Below are 21,048 nucleotides of genomic sequence, written 5' to 3'. Positions count from 1 at the left end.
GCAGGACCAGTACTAGCGGTGTAAGTTAAGGGAAGTTGAGTTGATGTTCACAAATCAGATGATGCAGACTCAGAGTTAAGCTGACTTGGATTTTAATTCTGGCATCAGCATGGGCTTTGGCAAAGGGAACAAAACATCTGAGTTTCACTTTCCTGCTAAATAGGTATAATAAGGCGTATCTTATTTCAAGGATTAGAAAAAATATATAAAAGTTGCTTAGTTCCTGGCATAGGTAAATATCCAATAAATCGTGATTGTATATAATATCGATAAAACAAGAGACTTCCAACATTGGAAGAGGTTAAGGGGATGGTGGTGTGGTGAAAATATTGGAGAGCATTCCTGCTTAAGATAGAGGACTGGATTTAAGATCTATTCCAACTTTTAGCATAACGGTGTTAATTTCCACCTTGTTCTGAAATCTCAGTTTCCCCTGGCTGGTCTTTTTCCTTGCTTCACAAAGCAAGCGGCTCCGATCTATTTTAACCAAGTTTCTCTATAGTCTCTCGTTGACTTCTAGGAGTCAAGTGACTTTTAAGAATTCAGAATGGGTTTGGGGGCATAATTATGGCAAATAAAGCGTTTTAAGACTAAGAACATACAATGCTCACAGATGGACGGGCTTCTCATGTAGGGGCTCCGTGATCTCCTCAGGGAGGAGGCGAAAGTTATGAGGGTTGGTTAAGTTACGAGAGGTATTAAGTGAAGAAGCCTCCACTCTTTCAAACCACATGAGGCTCTTGGCAACAGCTACATGAAAAATGGGGTCCAAGGCGGGCGTGCGAAGCGGGTCTCGGCTTGCTAGCTGGAGCTAAGGACCCGCAGTTTGGAGACCCCGGGACCGAATGGAGGCCCTCGGGTGCCACCAGTTTACGGCATAAGTTGAGACAAAAAAGAGGAAAGCAAAAGGGGTGAAAATAGGTGGGAGGGCCCGAGAGAGAAGACGGAGGCTGGCCGGTCCTTGGGTGCAGCAGCCTTAGTGTTGTCAGAATAGCGGCCACGAGCTGTGCACCGGTACGCGGGGCGCTGCAACTGAGCGCTCCCTCCGCCCCGGGCATCAACCCTCACCCAGGGGCGAACTCTCCGCAAGCTCGAGCCCCTTCTCGCGTCTCCCAGCTGCTAGTCGGTCCTGCTAGGACACTTCTGGAAACCTGTCGTTGGCTGGGAACCTTGGTCCGACTTTGATCGCAGCCGGGATAACAGGGAGCGCGCCCCGCCTCCTCTCCTCGGGGCCTCTCCCGCCCTGCCCACCCCGCCGGCGGGCTGGCCTCCAGCGCTGGGGTCGACCAGTTACTCCGCGCCTCGGCTGCCGGCAAGACCCGGAGAGCGGAGTCGGCTCCCGGCCGCGCGGCGCGCGCTCGCTCGCTCGCTCCTCGCAGGGGTCCTGGGCATGCGCGGCGCGCGGCTGGCGCTGGCGGGGAGCGGGCGAGCGGGCGGGCAGCTCCAGACTTCAGAGGCGGCGGCGGGCGAGGCGGGCTCGCCCGGCGCGGGGCCGGCGCTCTGCTCGCCCGGGACATCGCTGCTTTCCAGCTCCGCGCAGACGGCGGCTGGGCGCCTCGCGGACGATCGGAGGGCGCGGTCCAGGTCGGGGGCTTTTTCCTCCCGCCGCCTGCCTCGTCTGAGCTTGAGGCGCCTCCGGGGAAAGCCGCGGCCCCGAGGGCGGATCCGAGGTAAGAGCCCCTCGGCGAAAGGCGCCCGCCGGGGTCCGGCGCCTGGAACTCGCCCTCGCTTGGAAAATCCGCCTTTGTGTGCTGGGATGGAGCCGTGCCAGGCGCCGCGGCTGCTTTCATCACTTTGACTGCTTTCAACTGGTGTGGGGAGCCAGGTGTGCGAGGGCGCTGCCGCCGGAGCGCGTCCGGGCGCCGCGTCCTGGTGCTCTGCGGCCGCTGCTGACCCCCGGCCGCCCCGCGCCCTCCCCCGGACCCCGGGAGGGCTGGGCACAGAAGATCCACAGTGTCCCCGGAACATTTCCTGGTAACCTGAGCTGCCGCAGATACACCTGCGCCTATCTGGTTCGTGGGGCGGCTGCAGAACGAGTATTCTCCTCGTTTGTGTTAGACTTGGGGCTTCGCGAGCCACTCTCCCCACCCCTAAATGGGGGGCTCTTTTCAAACTGACACTTTGGGACAAAGTCCCGCCAACATATACCCCCTCGAATTGAGATAGCTCATTGTTTTTGAATAGTTGTCAATCATAATTCCTGTTGACTTTGCTTTCTTAGCTTCCTCCACTTTATTCTCACCCTTTTACCTCTGGGAAGACGGTCCTTCTGGTATCCTTGTCGGTTAACGCCTTTTGAGTGGATTTCTCCGCCTCTGTAGACGCTGCTCGCTCCTCCTGTGCTCACTGTTTTTGCTTTCCTTTCAAGGACTACCTGGATGCAGAATCTTTGCACGGATTGTTCTCTTCCTTTGCATTGTTTCTCAAATCCTTCTTTCCCCCTAATATCCCCAGAACTGCTGGAATCTTTGTGGGTAAGACGCTGTAGTATTAGGATCCGAAATTCACAGACATCTAGAGCGGTAGAGCATTAGGAATTGGAATCCTCCTTTACAAAGTATATTTCAAGGAAATGTATTACTGCTTTTCTTTAAAAGGTTTCAGTTCTTGACTCAGATACTAACGGGAGTAGCTAATATCTTAAGAGTTCAGATAAAACTTGGTTTCAGGTGCATGTGAATAGTTTGAGCTTGGCTTTGTTCTTTTTGAGAGAGAGGAGAATTAGGATTCCCGGAAGCCTTCTTTATATGTATGTACATATAACAACAAAGTAACTGTGTTGTGTATTGCTTCTAATTTATTTCCATTGGAGGGATACCATTCTTCTACAGCGGCTTGGGTTTGGAAAGTGTGCGCTAGTAATTTAGATCGTGTGGTCACTGAAATTCGAGTCAGTGTCGTCCTTTCTCACCCAGTATAGGTTTTCTATTTGGATTTGGAGGTTTCTGGACATATTGCTATAGTTCTTAAGTTGCTGGTATGGAAAATTTTTGGTCATAGGTTCACACTTTTATTTGCAATTTGAAATAAAATGCACTTCATAGACTTGCCACGAAAAGTGTAAAGTAGGATGTATCACAAATGTGATAACATTTTATAGAATGCCTTTAGTACTGAATTCATAGATTAAGACTTAAAAATTCCACAACTCATTAACTTCATAGCAGAAACAAAAGAAAAGGAAAGAGAACTTGCTTTTAATTCCGCTATGCTGAGATAAACACTGTTCACAATGTTTGGTACATACTCTTGTAATCTTTTTTCCTCCCACTTTCTAATGCCATTGAATAAGATTATATTGTAATTTTCAGCCTTTTATTAATAGTGGGGGCATACTTTAAGTTGTGTTTAGGGTGATGTCTTCTCGTTTGTTCCCTACCAAGAATCTAGTGTCTCCTTTTGAACACTTTGCTTCTTTCTAATCTAATGTAAAGATTTCATTTTGTGTTTATTTTTAGCTTTCCCTGCTTTCAATTTTGTATGTATGCTGACACTTTTGAGATATCGGTGTTTTTCTTTTTTTATGCTATGTTGTAGGCTTGCCACTCTTTGCTTTCACTGTTTTTATTTGATACATTTCAAATTCTAGTCCTCTCCATTTCTTACACTACAGTACGCACATTTTCGCCTACTACTTTTTACTCTTCTTCTCCTGACTCTCCTGTTTTCTTCATTCATCTATTTTAATTCTGCAGCAGCTCACTTGAGCCGTGGTTTGTGTAAGAGAACGTAATATGCAGAATAAAAGATGATAGTTTTTCTTAAGTTCTCTCTTTAGATGCTTGAGGTTTTCTTGGATGAATATTTTAGCACCGATTTGATTTATGTAAAATTTACGTGAGCTTTTCTGAGTTGTGTCAAACATAGTTGGTCGTTATTTGGATCACTACAAAACAATATAAGTTAATGATAGGTTGCAAACTTTCAGACATTTGCAGTGGTATGTAAGGGGAAAAAGTGGAATTTTGGTTAAAGTTCTCCAGTTATAGTACATCCCTGCTGGGAATTACTGCATGAAATTGTTTGCAGCTGTTAGTGATTGAAAATATTTTCTTAAGAAAAATTCTGTAACAGAATAGTTGCAAACATTTTAAGTTGAATATATGCAGGGGTAGTGTGAAGTTCGTCAGTGCTTACCTACAATCTCTTCGGTGTTTTCTAGATACATTCTTAAATGGGATTTACAAAAAATATAGTTTATTTTTTACATCAGTTTTAGATTTACAGAAAAAGTGTAAAGATAGTTCGTTGACTTCTCATATACTCCCATACCCAGTTTCCCCTCTTATTAACATCTTATTTTGGTTATTTGTTACAATTAATGAAGCAGTATTGGTACATTATTATTAACTACAGTTCATACTTTATTTAGATTTCTGAAGTTTTATCTAATGTCCCTTTTTTGTTTCAGGATCCTACCATCTAGAACACCACATTACACTTAGTCGTCATGGCTTCTTAGGCTACTCTTGGCTGTGATGATTTGTCAGACTTTCCTTGTTTTTGATCACTTCACGGTTTTGAGGAGTACTGGTCAGGTATTCTGTAGAATGCTCCTCTGTTGGAATTATTCTAATGTTTTTCTCATGATCAGAGTGGGGTCTCGAGTTTTTGAGAGGAAGGTCACAGAGGTAAAGTAGGATTTTTATCACATCATATAAAGGGTACGTCCTATCAGCTTGATTTATCACTTGGTGGGGATCTTGATCACCTGGCTGAGGTAGTGCTTGTTAGGTTTCTGCACTGAAAAGTTACTCTTTTCTTTCTTTCCGTGCTATACCCTTAGAAGAGTGTCACGGTGCACAGCCCATGCTTACTGAGTGGGGACTTATGCTCCTCCTCCTTGGGGGCGGAGTATCTATATAAATTATTTGGAATTCTTTTCACGGCAGGTTTGTCTCTTCTCCCATTTATTTATTTACTCAGTCGTTTACTTGTATTGGTCTGGATTCATGGGTATACGTTTTATACTTTGAGTTATAATCCAACACTATTTTGTTGCTCAAATTGTTTCAGCTTTGGCCATTGGAAGCTCTTTCATTTGGCTCCTGTGTCCCTTTGACGTATCTCCAACAATGTGAGTTTTTAAAAAAAATCACTTCCTTACTTTCTAGCATTAAAAGATACTCCAGGCTCATCTTGTATGTTTCCATTTCCTGCCCCAGTCCTTGGATCAACCAGAAAGAATGCAGTTAGTTTTCTTTGGAAGTGGTATTAGAAGCCAAGATCTGTGTGCTAGATGTTCTTGTTGCTACTGGGGTGTCGTTGCTTCTAGGCCCTCTCATCTAACAGAGCAGGAAGTATGTGTGTGTATACAAACTCATGGGTACTTATACACTTGTACACCTGTATACACAGCTATATCTATTTCTCTATGTAACCATGTGTACCTGTATTAAGCTAAATATGAGTTCATATGGGTGTGTCTTACTCAACCTAATCCATTACCTGCTATAATCATTCTGGCCTCTTCCCCTTGCTTATCTGTAAACTCATTCCAACAGTGAGAAGGAACCTGGCTTCTGCCATCGTCCATCCCTTTACTTAGTTGTTCAGTTCCATTATATATGTATAGTAGTATTGAAGTTGTTAACCTGTACTCTCTTTACAGAGAGCGGGAAACAACTTTATCAACTAGAATACAGTGCTTATGTGCGGTTCCTTTTGTTTTTAGTCTTGCAGATTCCACTTCTTTTCCTCCTATCCTCTTTAGTGAGGTTGTTGCACACTATAATACAGTTAGATCCTTTTGTCACAATCTGCATTCCATCCTGGGATCCCCTGACCTTCTAAATGATTTTTTAAAAATTTGCATACATTAAGGTTCACTCTTTGTCCTCTGAAGTTCTATGGCCTTTGACAAATGTGTACTTTCATGTATCCATCATTACTGTATCAAAGTATACAGAATAATTTCAACACATTAGGAATCCTCTGCTTCACCTAGCACTCCTTTAACCTGGCAACCACTGATTTTTTAATTTTCTCTATAGTTTTGCCTTTTCCGGACATCATGTAATTGGAATCATGTAACCTTGTCAGAGGTGCTTCTTTCGCTTAGGATTATGCATTTAAAGTTCATTAGTGTCTTGTGTTTTTTTTAATCACTTAATAATATTGTATTGTATGATCTATCAGAGTTTGTGTATCTATTCATCAATTGGAGGATGTCTTGGTTGCTTCTAGTTTTTGGCAGCTATAAATAAAGCTGCTATAAATATTCATGGGCAAGTTTTTCTGTAGACAAGTTTTCAAATCATTTGTCTAAATACCTAGGAACGTTATTACTGGATCGTATGGTAAGGTTCTGATTAGCTTTATAAGATAGTGCCAAACTGTTTTCCAGAATGGCTGTATCATTTTGCATTCCCACCAGCAATGAATGCAAGCTCCTGCTGCTCCTCGTCCTTGTCAGCCTTTGATATTGTCAGTGTTTATCCATTTTAATAGGTGTATAGTAATATCTCGTTTTAATTTGCCGTTCACTAATGACATTTGATGTTAAGCATCTTTTCATATGCTATTTTCCATCTGTGTATTTTCTATGGTAAGATATTTGTTCTGAACTCTTACCCATTTTTTAATAGGCTTGTCTGTTTTCTTATTGTTGAGTTTTATGAGTCTTTATATCTCTTTTGGTACAAGCGCTTTGTCACATATGTGTTTTGCCAATATTCTCTTCCAGTCTGGCTTGTCTTTTTCTTCTCTTAACAGTGCCTTCTCAGCAAATGTTTTTAATTTTAATAAAGGCCAACTTAACAATTTTATGGCTAGGCTTTTGGTATCATGTTAAAAATGCATTACTAAACTCAAGGCTTCCTAGATTTTATCTTGATTTTTTTTCCCTAGAAATTTTATAGTTTTTCATTTTACATTTGGGTCTATGCTCCATTTTGAGTAATTTTTTTGAAAGGTGTGAGGTGCATGCCTAGCCTTACTTTTTTCCCTATGGACTTCCAGTTGTACCAGTACCAAGTAAATGTGATTTTTCAGTCAAGTAGATTATGAATTAGGTTTAGTATTGAAAGGAAAGTGTTTTTATTTGATTTTTTTTGCAAGTTCTGCAAAATTGCTCAAAATAAACAGTTGAGAAATGACTTGGAAACTAAAATGTAATATCCAATAGACTGTGTGCTGAGATTGGTTCCTGGACATGGTACATAATTTATTTCTCTCTTCCTCACTAACTCAGAGATTCTTCTTTGTGCAAAATGGAATTGTTAATACAGAATAATATCTGTGAGTTCTTTTAGATCTAACCATAGGAAATAATTAATAAGGTTTTATTTTTCACAAAGAGTCTGAAATAAAGGATTTTCAGGGTGTATGCTGAGAAGAGGCAGGCGATGTATGCACTATCTAGAAACTTGAGACTTCCTCACTATCTAGTGTTGAATCTTATCACATGCCATTCCTCTTGCCACACGTGGGCTTTTTCAAGCACCTTTCTTTTGGTAAACACTTTGTGTCATTGACATTGGGGGCAAGAGTATTTATGTTGTTATACTGCAGTTAGAACCAATAGAACCAATGCTCAAGAAGCCTCTGGAGAGATCTGACATGATAAAACTAGAACCTTTGGTGTGGCAGATATCCATATTCTCTCTTTTAACTCTTACAAGAGCTCTTTAAGGCAGGTGTCCTTATTTCCATGCTACAGGTAGGAGTTGGGCTCAGAAACAGAAAGTGACTTGTCCTATGGTCCACATGAGGAGAAAGGGACAGAATTGGAATGGGAACCTTGTACTTTCTGACTCCAAAATCCATGTTCTTTACACTTGGCTATGCTGAATCTTATGAAAAAAAAATGCAAGGGTAGTGTCAAGGCATCCTTGATTTTATCCTTTCTTTCACACTGTACCCTACTTAAATGACTACTGAGCTAAGTGAGAATGGCTCAAAAGATTGTGTTTTTGAGATCCATGGAGATTCTTTTAACTTTTTTTTCTGTTGACTGATCTACATCCTACTGACCCAGAGGTATTAGGTGTTGGAACATGTTTACAAAGAATGAAGTTCCTTTAAAGAGAGGAAATTGTGGGGGATTAGGAAAAATAAAACAAGTCATGGTGACATTAGCTAGTTGTTTATCCTTTTCCCCCGCTGAATTATAAGTTTCTTGAGGGCAGAGAACTGAGTCTCAATTATTTTTCAGCACAGCTCATCACATATGATGCACACTCATTAAATGTGTTGAATGAAGTTAGCACTTCCTATCATACGTTTGATAGAAGTATGTTTAGAAGGGAATGAGTTTTTCCTCACAGAGGAATTTGAGCATTATTACATTTCATTTATTCATTCATTCATATTTACTGAGCATTTGTTGAGTATCTGTTCTGTGCCAGACACTGGGAACACAAAGATGAATCTCTGACGGGATCTCTGCCTTCCGTCATTAGGGAACCCAGAGAATGGAGGCAGCCAGGTAATCATTTCAGTCGAGTGTGGAAACTAAAGGGAGCATGTGTTAAACAGACAAGCAATGGACTTTGAAATCAGAGAGACCTTATCTGCTGTAGTTTTCTTGTCTAAGAAGTGGAAATGGTAATAGTACTTACTTGACACAGTTGTTGGGGGGTAGGTTAAGTGAAACAATATGTATACAAGTATTTATATTCCCAATACATGGAAGAGAGAGACTCACTGTGGCTGAGGGAGTCAGGAAAGTCTTTACTGGGGGATGTGACATTTGACTTTTATAGGATGAAGTTTTGAGGCCAAGAATAAGAGTATGAGGTAGGACTCTAGGACATTCCAGGCAGAAAAATGAAGACATTTAACATGTGCAGAATGGATAGGTATGATGGGAGTTGGGAAATTCTGCACATTCTGATATCCAGAGCCTGCATGGTTATTAGAAAGAACTGAATAACCAGTTATGTTTCATTTTTGTAAGTAACAATAGAGCATTCATTACATTGTAGTAGGAGAGAATAAAGAATTTTATTTTTAAGAATTGTGTGAATCTCCTTTTCTAATCATATGACTTTCTAAGTATAGTCCCTTATGTAGTAGATAAATTCCTGGGTTCTCTTTCAGTCCTGTGATACTCAAATGATTTTATTAAGAAGGAGGACTTGTGTGTTTTTGGGTGAAATCAAGAGGTCCTGTCTGAAACCATTCTTATATTTAGTAGCATAGCAACATAAGAATGTAATATCCTACAAAGGTGCAATCTAGTCCTCTTTGAGCCAATCCAGAATTCTAAGAACCATGAACAGTTTCTGAATAGAACCTGAAACATAATACTTAGGAATGTGCTAAAATAATTTGTTAAGTGAATGAATCGGGCTTGATAAGAGGTCAGAGTTCTACAGTTGAAAAATTATGTGTTTAACATAAGGGGAGAAGAAAAAAGGAAAGAAAAAATAGAAATGAAGATCAATAGAAGGAAAAGAGGTTTATGTTTAAAGAAAGAGGAAAACATAATTTTAAAGTCTTTTATTGAAGGCTATTGATATGAATTTCATTTTATTTGGAAAATCTTCTATTAGCACTGTAAGAATGTTACCTCTGTATCACCATTAGAATATTATTCCTTGTTCTAGAAATACATGTATATTATTGACATATGTATTAGTTTAATGCAACAATAGAATATTTCCAGTGTCTGAAATACATTTGTGATCATTAAGCACTCTTTTTTTATTCTGATTCTAATATTAATGTTTTATAATATTATAATTGTGTCTAATATTTTTCATTAGAAAATAAAATATTTAAAAAAGTGTTAAGTGGCAAGATAAATCTGTAGAGAAAAGTATGCATGAAATTTGTCACTTTTGAAAAGACATTGAATACAATTTGTTTAATTTTCTACAATAATTTTGACATTTGAAGTTAATAACTTTAGACATGAACATACGATGGTTTTCAGTATGTTGACTTTTATATTTGAAGAAAGATATACCTGTGATGATAGAGGGGGAAGATACATTGAACTTTCATATGTGGAAGCAAATGGAACATGATTTTAGCTATGTAGATTATTTTTCCCCATATAAGCTTGCTTATCTTCTTATGTGTGTGTCACTAATCTCCCTTTTCTCTTTTCAGTGTGTTTTCAAAACTTTATTTTATGATCAACTGTATATTGCTATTTAAAAGTGTTACTCTCTAATCTAGAAATATTGATTTAGAAACCATATCTTTAGGTCAAATTGTCTTTATTATTTTAGTGTGCTTATCTACATTATCAGAACTTCTGATGTAAAGTCTGTTTATTTTGAATACCACACACTAGAGTTATATTTTTTTTACATCTCAGGATCCTTTTAGTCAAGAGAGAACGTTGATTTTGTTAGTAGTTCTTTATTTAGCTTTTTTGTGGGACCTTGTGAGATTCTGAATAATTTAAAAGTAATGGAATTCTTTCTGTGATAAACATCTAGTCATTGGGCCAAATCTTGTAGCATTATTCACGTGATACTCATGCATGTAAAGGTGTGGAATTAATATGTATGCCTGAAGAATGTTTATCAAAGAGGGTGTTTTTATTATTGAGGAAAATAGCCCTCTAAAGATTTTAATGTGCATGAATTCACAGATTTCCTTGAAGTCTTATCTCTTCCGTTTTTAAATGAATAATGTGTGATACTCAAGCCTGAACAAAATGTATAAAGAATAATATAAAATAGTTATAACTTCATTTAAATTTAGGAATAATCAGTTGTATATTTTTTGTCTATTAGTATATTGGCTATCTCTGTAGAATTACAGAGTAAATTGTTTAAAATATCATCTTTTCTTTTTATGTTGTTTTAATTTTTGATGTTTCTTATCCAAAGTATTGAAACAAAAAGTTTTAGCACCTTTTACTGTAACATCCATGCCCTTTGCCGTATTTCACAGTTTTCTACTTTAAGACTTGCTACTTGCCGTGGTCTCATGAAGAAAACAGCCTTACAAAAATGTTGAAGCAGGTAAATGACCATGTGGGTTTTCCCTCGACACCCCTTCTCCATCCTGCTTCCCTCCTCCCATCTTTATGCCATCTTCTAGCCCCAGTGTCTGACGGCTTGTTTCAGTCCTCAGATGACTTTAGTTGAAAAATGTATCTTTCATAACTTTGCTATCTTTCCAGTTACTGTTCTGACTCTTTCTCACTGCCTGGTGAGATCTCAGTCACGGAGAGTGAAATCTGAATAAAAGAGACATTCATGGTGGTCATGATGGTGAAGGTTAAGTTTAGGCTGCCAGAGAGTTTGAAACAAGGGAGTGATTGAAACCCTCATCACCTTCATCTACTTTGGGTCGTAAGTAAATCATTTTGGAAGTAGTGAAGTCTCATTATGAAGATAATGAAATCTCGTCCAGAGTAAATACATTAACAGTGACTAGCTTTAACTGGAATGCATTTTAACACCATTCAGCTTTTGTACTAACTAGAAAAGATCCACCATGGTTTTCTTTGTATATTAGAATATATATTACGGACTATTTTTTACATTTTGTTAGCCACTTAACACTGTAGGGAATTTTAGAATTTGAATTCAAATATATGTCAAGTGAAGTCATATAGTGTAAAAAATAATTTTATATAGAATACTCTATGGTCTTCTAGAGCATCTTCAGACAGGAATAAAAGTCTCTTCATTTTACCTCCAGAGCCTCTTCCCTTAACCTGTATCTCTTTCCCGTAGTAATTTTCATTTTCTCTCTCCGCCAGGCGGTTAATGGAATATTCGAGGTGTGATTTATTTTGTGAGCTATCGCTGTACTATAGAATGGAAGACCTGAGAATAGGGGATAATTTAACCCAGTGGCTACCAATTATGTTTTGTGTTATATTTGTGGTTTTCAGAGGCATTTATATGATCCACCTGAAAGATTCCAAACTAATGGATAAAGTGGTAAAATGATTGGGAAAACTAGTGGTAGTGCAATCTGATAGAAATAGTTTGGCAGTAACAAAAGTAGGAACGCTAAAATTTCTCAAGAAACTGTAAACCATTTTTATCACCACTGTGCTTGCTATTTATGAGCTACATATGGGAAACTTTGATTATGTATACTGTAAAGAACAATGCATTATTTGATAGAAGTGTATATTAAATATTTATTTGATAAATAAGCACAAAACAAAAGGCTTTGGATTCCGAACATGGAAATTCCTATTCTTGCGAGATTTAACAGCCAGATCTTTCTAGCTAACATTGACTTTATTAGGCTAATGTGGATATGAATTGGACTTTTTAGATATTAGGTATAAGCAATGCTTGCTGTCCGTGGAGGCTGGTGTACTTCCATGTTCCTGAGAGAGCAGATGTGAATTTGGGGGGAAGCTTTTCAGATGAGGTAGCTGGTCCAAGCCTGCTGGGTTTTTCTCTCTTCCAAAGGAGTATAGGAGTCTGTAGATTTTTGCAAGGGGTTGATTTGAGAATATGGCTTGATTTTTAAGGCAAAAGCAACTAATTCAGCTAAGAATGTATGTTTTTTTTCCTGAAAGAACTTGTGAAAGCTTATAGCTGTGGTCATTTCAGCTTCTTATCCCCCCTCTCTAATTACTAAGTTTTTGTTACTGCTGTCAACTATAGCAATCACTGGGAAGGATAATACTGGGGTAAAATTTCTTTTAAAAGAAAAATTGTAGAAGAGGACTAGGTAGACAATTGAATATTATATTGAATATCATAAAGTCCATATTGAACCGTCGTTTGTATGTGAGGGTGAGTTTTGTTTGTTGAAGTGGTGACAGGTCTTGTTTGATGCATTTCAGCTTCCTCCAGTGATCCTTGTGATGTGTGTGTGTGAGAGAGTTATGCAAGATTAGGGATTTGGCTAAACCATTAGCAGGCCCATTGGCTTAATTCAACCCAATCTAATTTCTTGATCTAACAGCCCTGGATGTGCACAGCTTTATTTAATAGAAAATAATTTTGTTTCATTTAGTGAAATTTATCTGTCAATAAAAAAATATTAAATAAATGCCTGGTAAGTTCTAGCCTTATTACTAAAAATGAAGATACTGTGATTAACAAGGCAGACAAGGTTGCTATCCTTACTGAGTGCACAATGTCAGAAACCTAGATTAAAAGAAACATGAGATTCTAGATAAATGGTCAAAATGTAGAAAATAAAGAATAACCCTTCTGGCCTCACTCTTCCTTTGTTCCTCCTTCCTTTCCTCCCTCTTTTGTTCCTTCTCTTCAATTTCTAAGGGAGTGAAGATATTCACATTTTGTATTATATTTTTCTATGTGTACTACTATTATGGATTTATAAAATAAGTCCATTTCCAAATTATATATGATTTTATAATAATTCCACAAGGAATATTTGTTATTTATGAGCATCTTTGGGAAAAATAATAATATACCAGTACTCCCTTTGAAAGATTTTCAACTATTAAGGTCAATTTAAGATCAGATCAGACGAATACGGTTTGTGTTATTTTTATAGACACTTTATTTTTTTGTTGGAATGAAGAAGCCATTATTCATAAAATGAAGTCATGCTGAAGACTTCAGGCTGGTTGTAAAGTGTTAATCTTTAGAGATGGGGAAATATCTCTTATCCTGGATTTGGAATATGGGTGACTTTAGGACTGCCATATGAAGCAACATTGCCTTTGCGTTTTACTTCCAAGAAAGAAAAACGTGGACTCCTCCTCCTTTAGGGGAACCAAGCGCTTTCTAACACACCTCTCAAATTGCACACCACTGAAATGACCCCACAATGTGTTTGGCTCATGTGTTTCTAGTTAGCTGCTATGATTGAAAGATTCATAACGATCTATTTCAAAAAACTTCTTTATTTGCATTGCAAAGAGCTTGTTTGGTAACAGGATCAAGAATTATCTTTAAATCGTAAGTCAGCATGTATGGGTTGGGCCATGATTGGCACTGAACTTTAAAACAAAAAATTCTGTGCACAAAGAAGCTTCTGAATAAATGTTTATCAAGCCGTTGATTCCTATGTTGACTGGAGAAGGATAAGAGTGTCCGAGTTTTCCCACATTCTTAGTCATCTGGGCCAAATATTTTTGTAGCTATTATAGAAAGCCCTGCTAAATCTTCCCTTATCTTGCCTGTTAGGCAGTGTTTAGCAGGATCACAGGGAGGAGGAAGTCATACAAACTTGCCAGACAGATGATTGGAGTCCCCGTGGCAACCTTGTGACCTAATTTTCCAGGCTGTGTCTACCTAACTGGAGAGTTATAGCTGTATGCTGTTAGCTTCAATCACACTAGGCTTGTATACAAACTGGGGAGCTGGGGAGAGGAGGAGGGAATGGTAGATATATAAATCCATTTCTGCAGTTTTGCCAAATCCATTACATAGAAGCACTTTTGTTCAAAAAGAAAACTTAATTCATTATTTACTCATTTTGGCTATTTCTTCGTATATGTGTATGAAACAAATCATTACTAGAGGTTCTTATTTTTTTTAAAAAATTGATGGCATACTAAAAGTTATTTTTGAAGATTTTTTTTTAAAGGTAGTATGTAAATGTATTGGTAAGAGACAGTGGAATTATTTGCATGCTTTTTTTCTGCAGTAAATTAGTTTGTGCATTTCTGATAGCCGTTTTGCAACCATTCCAATAAGATGAGGCTGTTTTTCTCTCATTAAGCAAATATTTATGAATACGTGTAGTTGATTATATTTATTAAAGTCACATAAGATTTCCAGCCTTTGTTATAAATTTTATAAATTGTTACTGCAGAAATGAGAATTTTAGTTACTAATATGAATCAGCTTTGGTTATACACTGACTTCTTATTGCTGTCTTGCCTCTGTATATGCTAGCTAGACGTACTGACATGGAAAGAACGTCTTTCTTCTTCTCATGGTATCTGTATAGTTCATGTCATATGCTATGTTGAAATGTGTTGTACCGAGATTATTTGCTGGAATGATAAAACTGATACAGACTTAAGTCAGCTAGACTTAACTTAAATCACACTATTTTTAAAAAATAAGTATTCATACTTAGAATACTTATTTGTTTCTACCACATCATATCTCTCTTCCCACTCCCACCTTTTCTTATTTCTCTCCAGCAGCTCTTGAGGTGGCTTGTAAACTCAGTTCTAAAATATTCTGTGCATCTGTCTTTAACAGGTAATTGGTCCCATGCATAGCTTTAATACCAGACTGAATCAAGATGCCTCATTCATTTTCCTTCTTCCTCTGAGGATGACTGAAGTGCTTTGGCCTCATGATTGCCTGCTAATTTTTGACTTGACTTAACCAAAATGAAGTCAGATAATCAATAATAATCAAAATTAATAAGATTGGAATATAATTTTAATAATTTAGGCCTCTGTCTCTTATAAAATGTATTATGGAGTCTAAACGTAGTCTCCTCTCTCTTATACGTATGTGTCTATGTCAGAGTGTTTATGTAGTAAGCTCTTGACGTTCAAGTGCCTCTTGATGTGGTATTACGTATGTACCTGTAAGCTCCTAGAGGACTTGGATGGTGTTGTTTTCACTAGTGAATTTTTATCACTTGGAGTTTCTAGTTAGGAAGAAGGACGTGGCTACTCCTTTCTGAAAAATTGGCCTTGAAAACCCTATGAATAGCATTGTCTGATAGAGTTCCAGAAGATGAGAGGATGTCACAAAAAGACTGGGCAGGGTTCAACTCTGCTGTACATAGGGTCCTAGGTGTTGGAATCTGCTTGATGGCACTAACAAGAGTTTCTAGTATTTTGTAGATTGGCTGTTTGCTGAATTAATGTATGTTTGTTTGTAATGATCACTGTTTTTTTTTTTTTGGAGGAAGACTGGCCCTGAGCTAACATCCGTGCCCATCTTCCTCTGCTTTATATGTGGGATGGCTACCACAACATGGCTTGCCAAGCGGTGCCATGTCTGCACCCGTGATCCGAACTGGCAAACCCCGGGCTGCTGAAGGGGAATGTGTGAACTTAACCACTGTGCCACCGCTCAGCCCCTGATCACTGTTTTTTTTTTTTTTTTTAAGAATGTTCCCTTGCTTTGGCTCCCATGATGCTATTCTTTACTGGCTTCCATCCTGCCTTTCCTTTGTTATTCATCTGCACTTAGGTGTTAATTCAGAAGCTCTGCTCCTTGGAGTTTAGTAGTATCTGAAAGTTGTTCCAGAGTGATAATCTTCTCAAGGAACTTCTAGCACCATCTGTTGGTGCAGGGAGAGCCACTGCTTTCTTTTTTGGCCTCAGTTCATGGTTTTGTTTATAATCGGAACGCTCACAAGTTGAGAAGTTTCTGAATTTTCCAGAATTCTTTTCTCAGTCCTTATCTCATTTCATGTTTCATTATCTCCCAAGGTGACTTCAGTCACTCATATTGTTTCAATTAGAACATTGATGCTCAATTCTTTATCTCTAGCTGATGCTGTTCTTCCGAGCTCTAACCCTTTACTTCTGAGTGGACCTGAATCTTGCACAGGCCCCTGAGACTGCACATGTCCCCGAATATATTTGTTGCCTTTTTCCCCCCCGCCCCCCCCCCCGCCCCCCCCTTTTCTTTTGCTATTCCTCTGGACCCACTGTTACCCGAATGATAACACCAGGGATCTGTGAATCTTTCTGGACCCTTTTCTCTCCCTTACCCACTGCTCTGTCCCATCTTTTGTGATCAGTCACCAAATCCTGTTGATTCTTATTACAAAATGGTGACAGAGCACTCCCCTCTTCCCTGTCCTCACTGCTAGTCACGTTACTACTTTGCTTAAAGTTCTTCAGTGGTTCCTCCTATGTTCATTATAAAGTCCAGTTCTTCCTTCTAGTGGCACACAGCAAAGGCTCTCGTGACACAGCCCCTGCTGTGTCATTTCAGTCCTCGTTCTTTGACTCTTGTACCCCACAAATGCCATAATAATTGCAATTCCCTGAATGTACTTAGCTTTACTCTTCCATGACTTTGCACATGCTGTTCCCTCTGCCTGGAGTTTCCTCTCTGTCAGCCTCATCATCTTATCTATATTATTTTACGTTTGGCTTAAAGATCACTTTCCCAGAAAAAAAATAGTCCCTTCTTTGTGTGTAAGTGGTGCCTGGTACCTTATACTTACTTAAAACTAGTAATTATATTGCATTATCTGGTTTTTTAAATTGTTTTACTCTCTAACCAGTCTGATCACTTTCTTTTTGTTTTTTTTTTTTTTAAAGATTGGCACCTGAGCTAACAACTGTTGCCAATGTTTTTTTTCCCCCCTGCTTTTTTTCCTACCCACCCCCAGTACACAGTTGTATATTCTGGTTGTGAGTCCTTCTAGTTGTGATGTGTGGGACACCACCTCACTGTGGCCTGATGAGTGGTGCCATGTCCGAGCCCAGGATCCGAACTGGTGAAACCCTGGGCTGCCAAAGCAGAGTGCATGAACTTAACCACTCAGCCACGGGGCTGGCCCCCTGATCACTTTCAAGTAGAGAATGTGTCTGAATAATCTTTGTCTTTCTTGTGCCTTAGCACAATGCTGGGTGCACAGTATGTACTCAGTTTTTGTTTTTGTACATATTCAATGAATACATGCTTAAAATGCTTTTTGGTGTTCTTGAGATTCAATTCCCTGCTCTACATATAAACAAAGTATAATAGAAAAACTGAGCAGGATTCATTTATTTGCTATTTGACCATTTTACCTACTCTACTTCCTAGAGCCATCTGGAGGCGGAATTCTAAGGTAGACACAGTTTGTCTACAGTATCATTCTATTTCCTTGTCTCTTGTCATTCTTCCATATTTTGTACCATAGATGCCTCAAGGTTGTCCTCCAGCTGCCTGAGACATGTCATGGGCTCATGGGTGGGCTTCCTGATAGCGTTGGTAAAGCTATTAGTAGGATCCATGTCCCTTTGGTACATTCCGTTCTGAGCCCTGGCTGCTGTTTTCACAGTGCTCACTGCTGTGTCCCATTCCCCCCCACTCCCCCAGCTGTCATGCAATTCCTGTCTCAGTATTCTGGATGGGGTGAGAAAGAAGCGGGTCTTTTTGGCAGGATCCCGCACACTGGGGAAGCTGGGCACTCACACACTCTCACTTTCCCCTGTGGGAGAAATCATGGGCCGAGAAGGTCTCTGTTGCCACTGAGCTGTGCCACCTTGGGGAAGGGATGACGCAGGTATTGGAAACCTCTTTGTTGTATGCAGTCTTGGATATTTTTTGCTCCAATAGTGTGCTGGGACCTCTTCGCTGGACTCCCAGACTTCCACGAGGGCCTACTGTCCATGGGTGATTGTTAGAATCAGTGTTTTTTTTGAGGGAGGAATGATAGAAAACTCTTCTCTCGCCATGATGATCATGTCACTCGTCTGCAGCCCAAGTGGGTACTCACCACCGATGCTGCTCAGGTTATGGCCCGTAATCATTTCTATGTGGTTATTTTATGGTTAAACATTTTTAATATCAAGTAGCATAATGTGTTACAGTACTCTTAAAGTGTATTGGAGTGTGAAACATAATTTTTCCCCTTCATTAAATGGACTTAGTCTGTAATGATTTGGGTTCTTTTGCCTTGCATAGCTGCTATAAAAAATATATACTATATGATTTGTGTATATATTTATTTTTCTCTTTGTTTCTTCCCAACCTGTTAGCTGTCCCTTCACATTATTGTTTATATACCTCTCAGAACCTCATTATCACCTCTTGTTTTCTTTCTTCCTCTTTACTCTGGGATTGGAAAAAAAACTAAGCAAGTTTATTCTAAAATTTTAATACAGAGATTTTGAATAAAGACTTAAGTATTGTACCTGTGACTTGAGTAGCTGGACTATCATTTATATCGTTTTAATAATTTTTTTATGCCTCCCTCACTCCATGATTTAGTCCTAGCCATGGAGGGCCACCTTATTACCATCTGTATCCCCAGTGCCTAGCACTGTATCTACTTAAAAAAAAATAGCTGATAAATATTTTTGAATAAATGGATTTTCAACTTCCTAAGTTCAAGAGAGCATTAGGCATATAATAGTGCAGTCATATGAAGGCTTAGGATGCTTAGATTTTAGGTCTAACTCTGCATGAACTAGTTGTGTTACTTAGGACAGATCATTTATTCTGTCCTGGTTTTACTTGGTTCAAATCCAATGTTTCCTTATTGTTTTTCTTTCTGGATGACCTATCCATTGTTGAAAGTGGGGTATTGAAGTTCCCTACAGCTGGCCCACAGGCACCCCCAATGCTCCATGTGCTTCCTCCACACACAAACCATCCCCATTCCATACTGTGACCAGCTCCCTGTTTATGCCCCTGAAGCAGCAAGAGTGAACCTTTCCAGATGGCTAGTGAGCACATGCAGAAAGCTAGCCTGACTCTGTGGAATTGGGAGAAACCACAGAAACTTGAGCCTTCAGTACTGCCCTAGGGGAAGCAAAGAGAAGGCTATCAGCACTTGACCTGGCTTTGCAGGATCCACAGAAGGCATACTATCTTAGGAATTACCCCACAAAAGGGAACAAGAATTGTGGAGCAGCTATACCCATAGAAAAGATCTGAGAAAGCCTTAGAGTCCCTAACAGGGCTGAAGGAAGATATTCTCTCCTGAAACTAGTCAGTAAAGACTGGAAGAGAAGATTCCTTCTTCAAATGCAAAGACAGCAACAAAAGACTTCAAGGAACATGAAAAATCAAGGAAACATGAGACTGCCAAAACAAAACAATTATTTTCCAGTAACCAACCCTCCACCAATGGAAATCTGTGATTTTCCTGATAAAGAATTCAAAATAGTTATTTTAAGGCAACTCAGGGACCTACAAGAAAACACACAGAAAGACAGTGTAATGAAATCAGGAAACAATGAATGAAATGAGAAGTTTAGCAGAGAGTTAGAAATCATAAAAAAAAAACCAAATAGAAATTCTGGAGCTGAAGAATGAGTAAACAATGAATGAAATGAAAGAATGCAGTAGAGAGCATCAAACTCAGACTGGATCAAGCAGAAGAAAGAATCTGTGAAATAGAAGACAGATTATTTCAAATTACCCAGTCAGAGGAGAACAAAGAAAGAATGAAGATGTGAACTATACGATACCATTTAGAGAAATAATCTACACATTATTGAAGTCCCAGAGGGAGAAGAGAGGGAGAAAGGAGCATAAAGCTTATTTAAATAAATAATGGCTGAGAACTTACCAAATATGGGGAGAGAATTGGACATCTAAGTTCACGAAGCTCATAATTCCCCTCAAATTTCAACCTAAAATGATTTACTCCAAGACACATTATAATAAAACTGTCTAAAATCAAAGACAAAGAGAATTTTAAGAGCAGCAAGAGAAAAAAAAAGTCCTTACATGCAAGGAAAGCTCCATAAAGCTTTCAGCAGATTTCGCAGCAGAAACCTTGAAGGCCAGGAGAGAGTGGGATGATGTATTCAAAGTACTGAAAGGAAAAAACTGCCAACCAAGAGTACTTTACCTGGTAAAGTTGTTCTTCAGAAATGAAGGCGAGAGAAAGATTTTTCCAAACAAAGCCTGGGGAATTCATCATCACTACACTTGCCTGATGAGAAAGACTGAAAATTGTTCTTCAAGCTGAAATGAAAAGACACTAATTAGGAACAGGGAACAGGAAAATATAAAATACACTGGTGAAGGTCAGTATATAAGCATGTTTAGAATAGTCTAATACTGTTATATAGTGGTGTGTTATCAGTTAACCCTAGTATACAGGTTAAAGGACAAAAGTATTAAAAATAACTATAGCTCCAATAATTTGTTAATGGATACACAATATAAAAAGTTAATTTTGACATGAAAAACATAAAATATGTATGTGGAGGAGTAAAAGGGTAGAGTATTTGCATGTGACCAAAGTTTAAGATGTTACCAGCTTAAAATATACTGTGGTATCTATAAGATGTTTTTTGTAAGCCTCATGGTAACCACAAGCAAAAGTCTACAGTGGCTACACAAAAGATAAAGAGAAGGGAATCAAAACATACTATTACTGAAAATCATCAGTTCACAAAGGAAGACAACAAGAGAGTAAAAGAGGAACAAGGTAACTACTAAGCAGCAAGAAAACAATAAGAATGGCGTTAGTAAGTTCCTTCCTATCAATAACTCCTTTAAATGTAAATAGATTAAATTCTCCAATCAAAAGACAATG

At 38.8% G+C, this 21,048-nt stretch overlaps 1 protein-coding gene across 13 annotated transcripts in view; it reads left to right on the top strand.

Annotated features, from left to right (window-relative positions):
• The first annotated feature begins 978 nt into the window (after positions 1–978).
• Positions 979–21,048, top strand: part of EPS8 (EGFR pathway substrate 8, signaling adaptor) — a 171,367-nt gene continuing 151,297 nt past the window's right edge. The window contains exon 1 of one of the 13 annotated variants that reach the window (XM_023643178.2): positions 979–1,670. The gene's annotated coding sequence lies outside the window, so the exon portion shown is untranslated. Of the gene's footprint in view, positions 5,078–21,048 lie in introns of all 13 variants that reach the window. The other 12 variants (XM_070269994.1, XM_070269995.1, XM_023643176.2 and 9 more) reach the window with 12 other exon arrangements.

The sequence above is a fragment of the Equus caballus genome, chromosome 6 (assembly GCF_041296265.1).
Source record: "Equus caballus isolate H_3958 breed thoroughbred chromosome 6, TB-T2T, whole genome shotgun sequence".
NCBI lineage: Eukaryota > Metazoa > Chordata > Mammalia > Perissodactyla > Equidae > Equus > Equus caballus.
The sequence above is the reverse complement of the archived record's forward strand: the minus strand, read 5'-3'. Positions and strand labels throughout refer to the sequence as shown.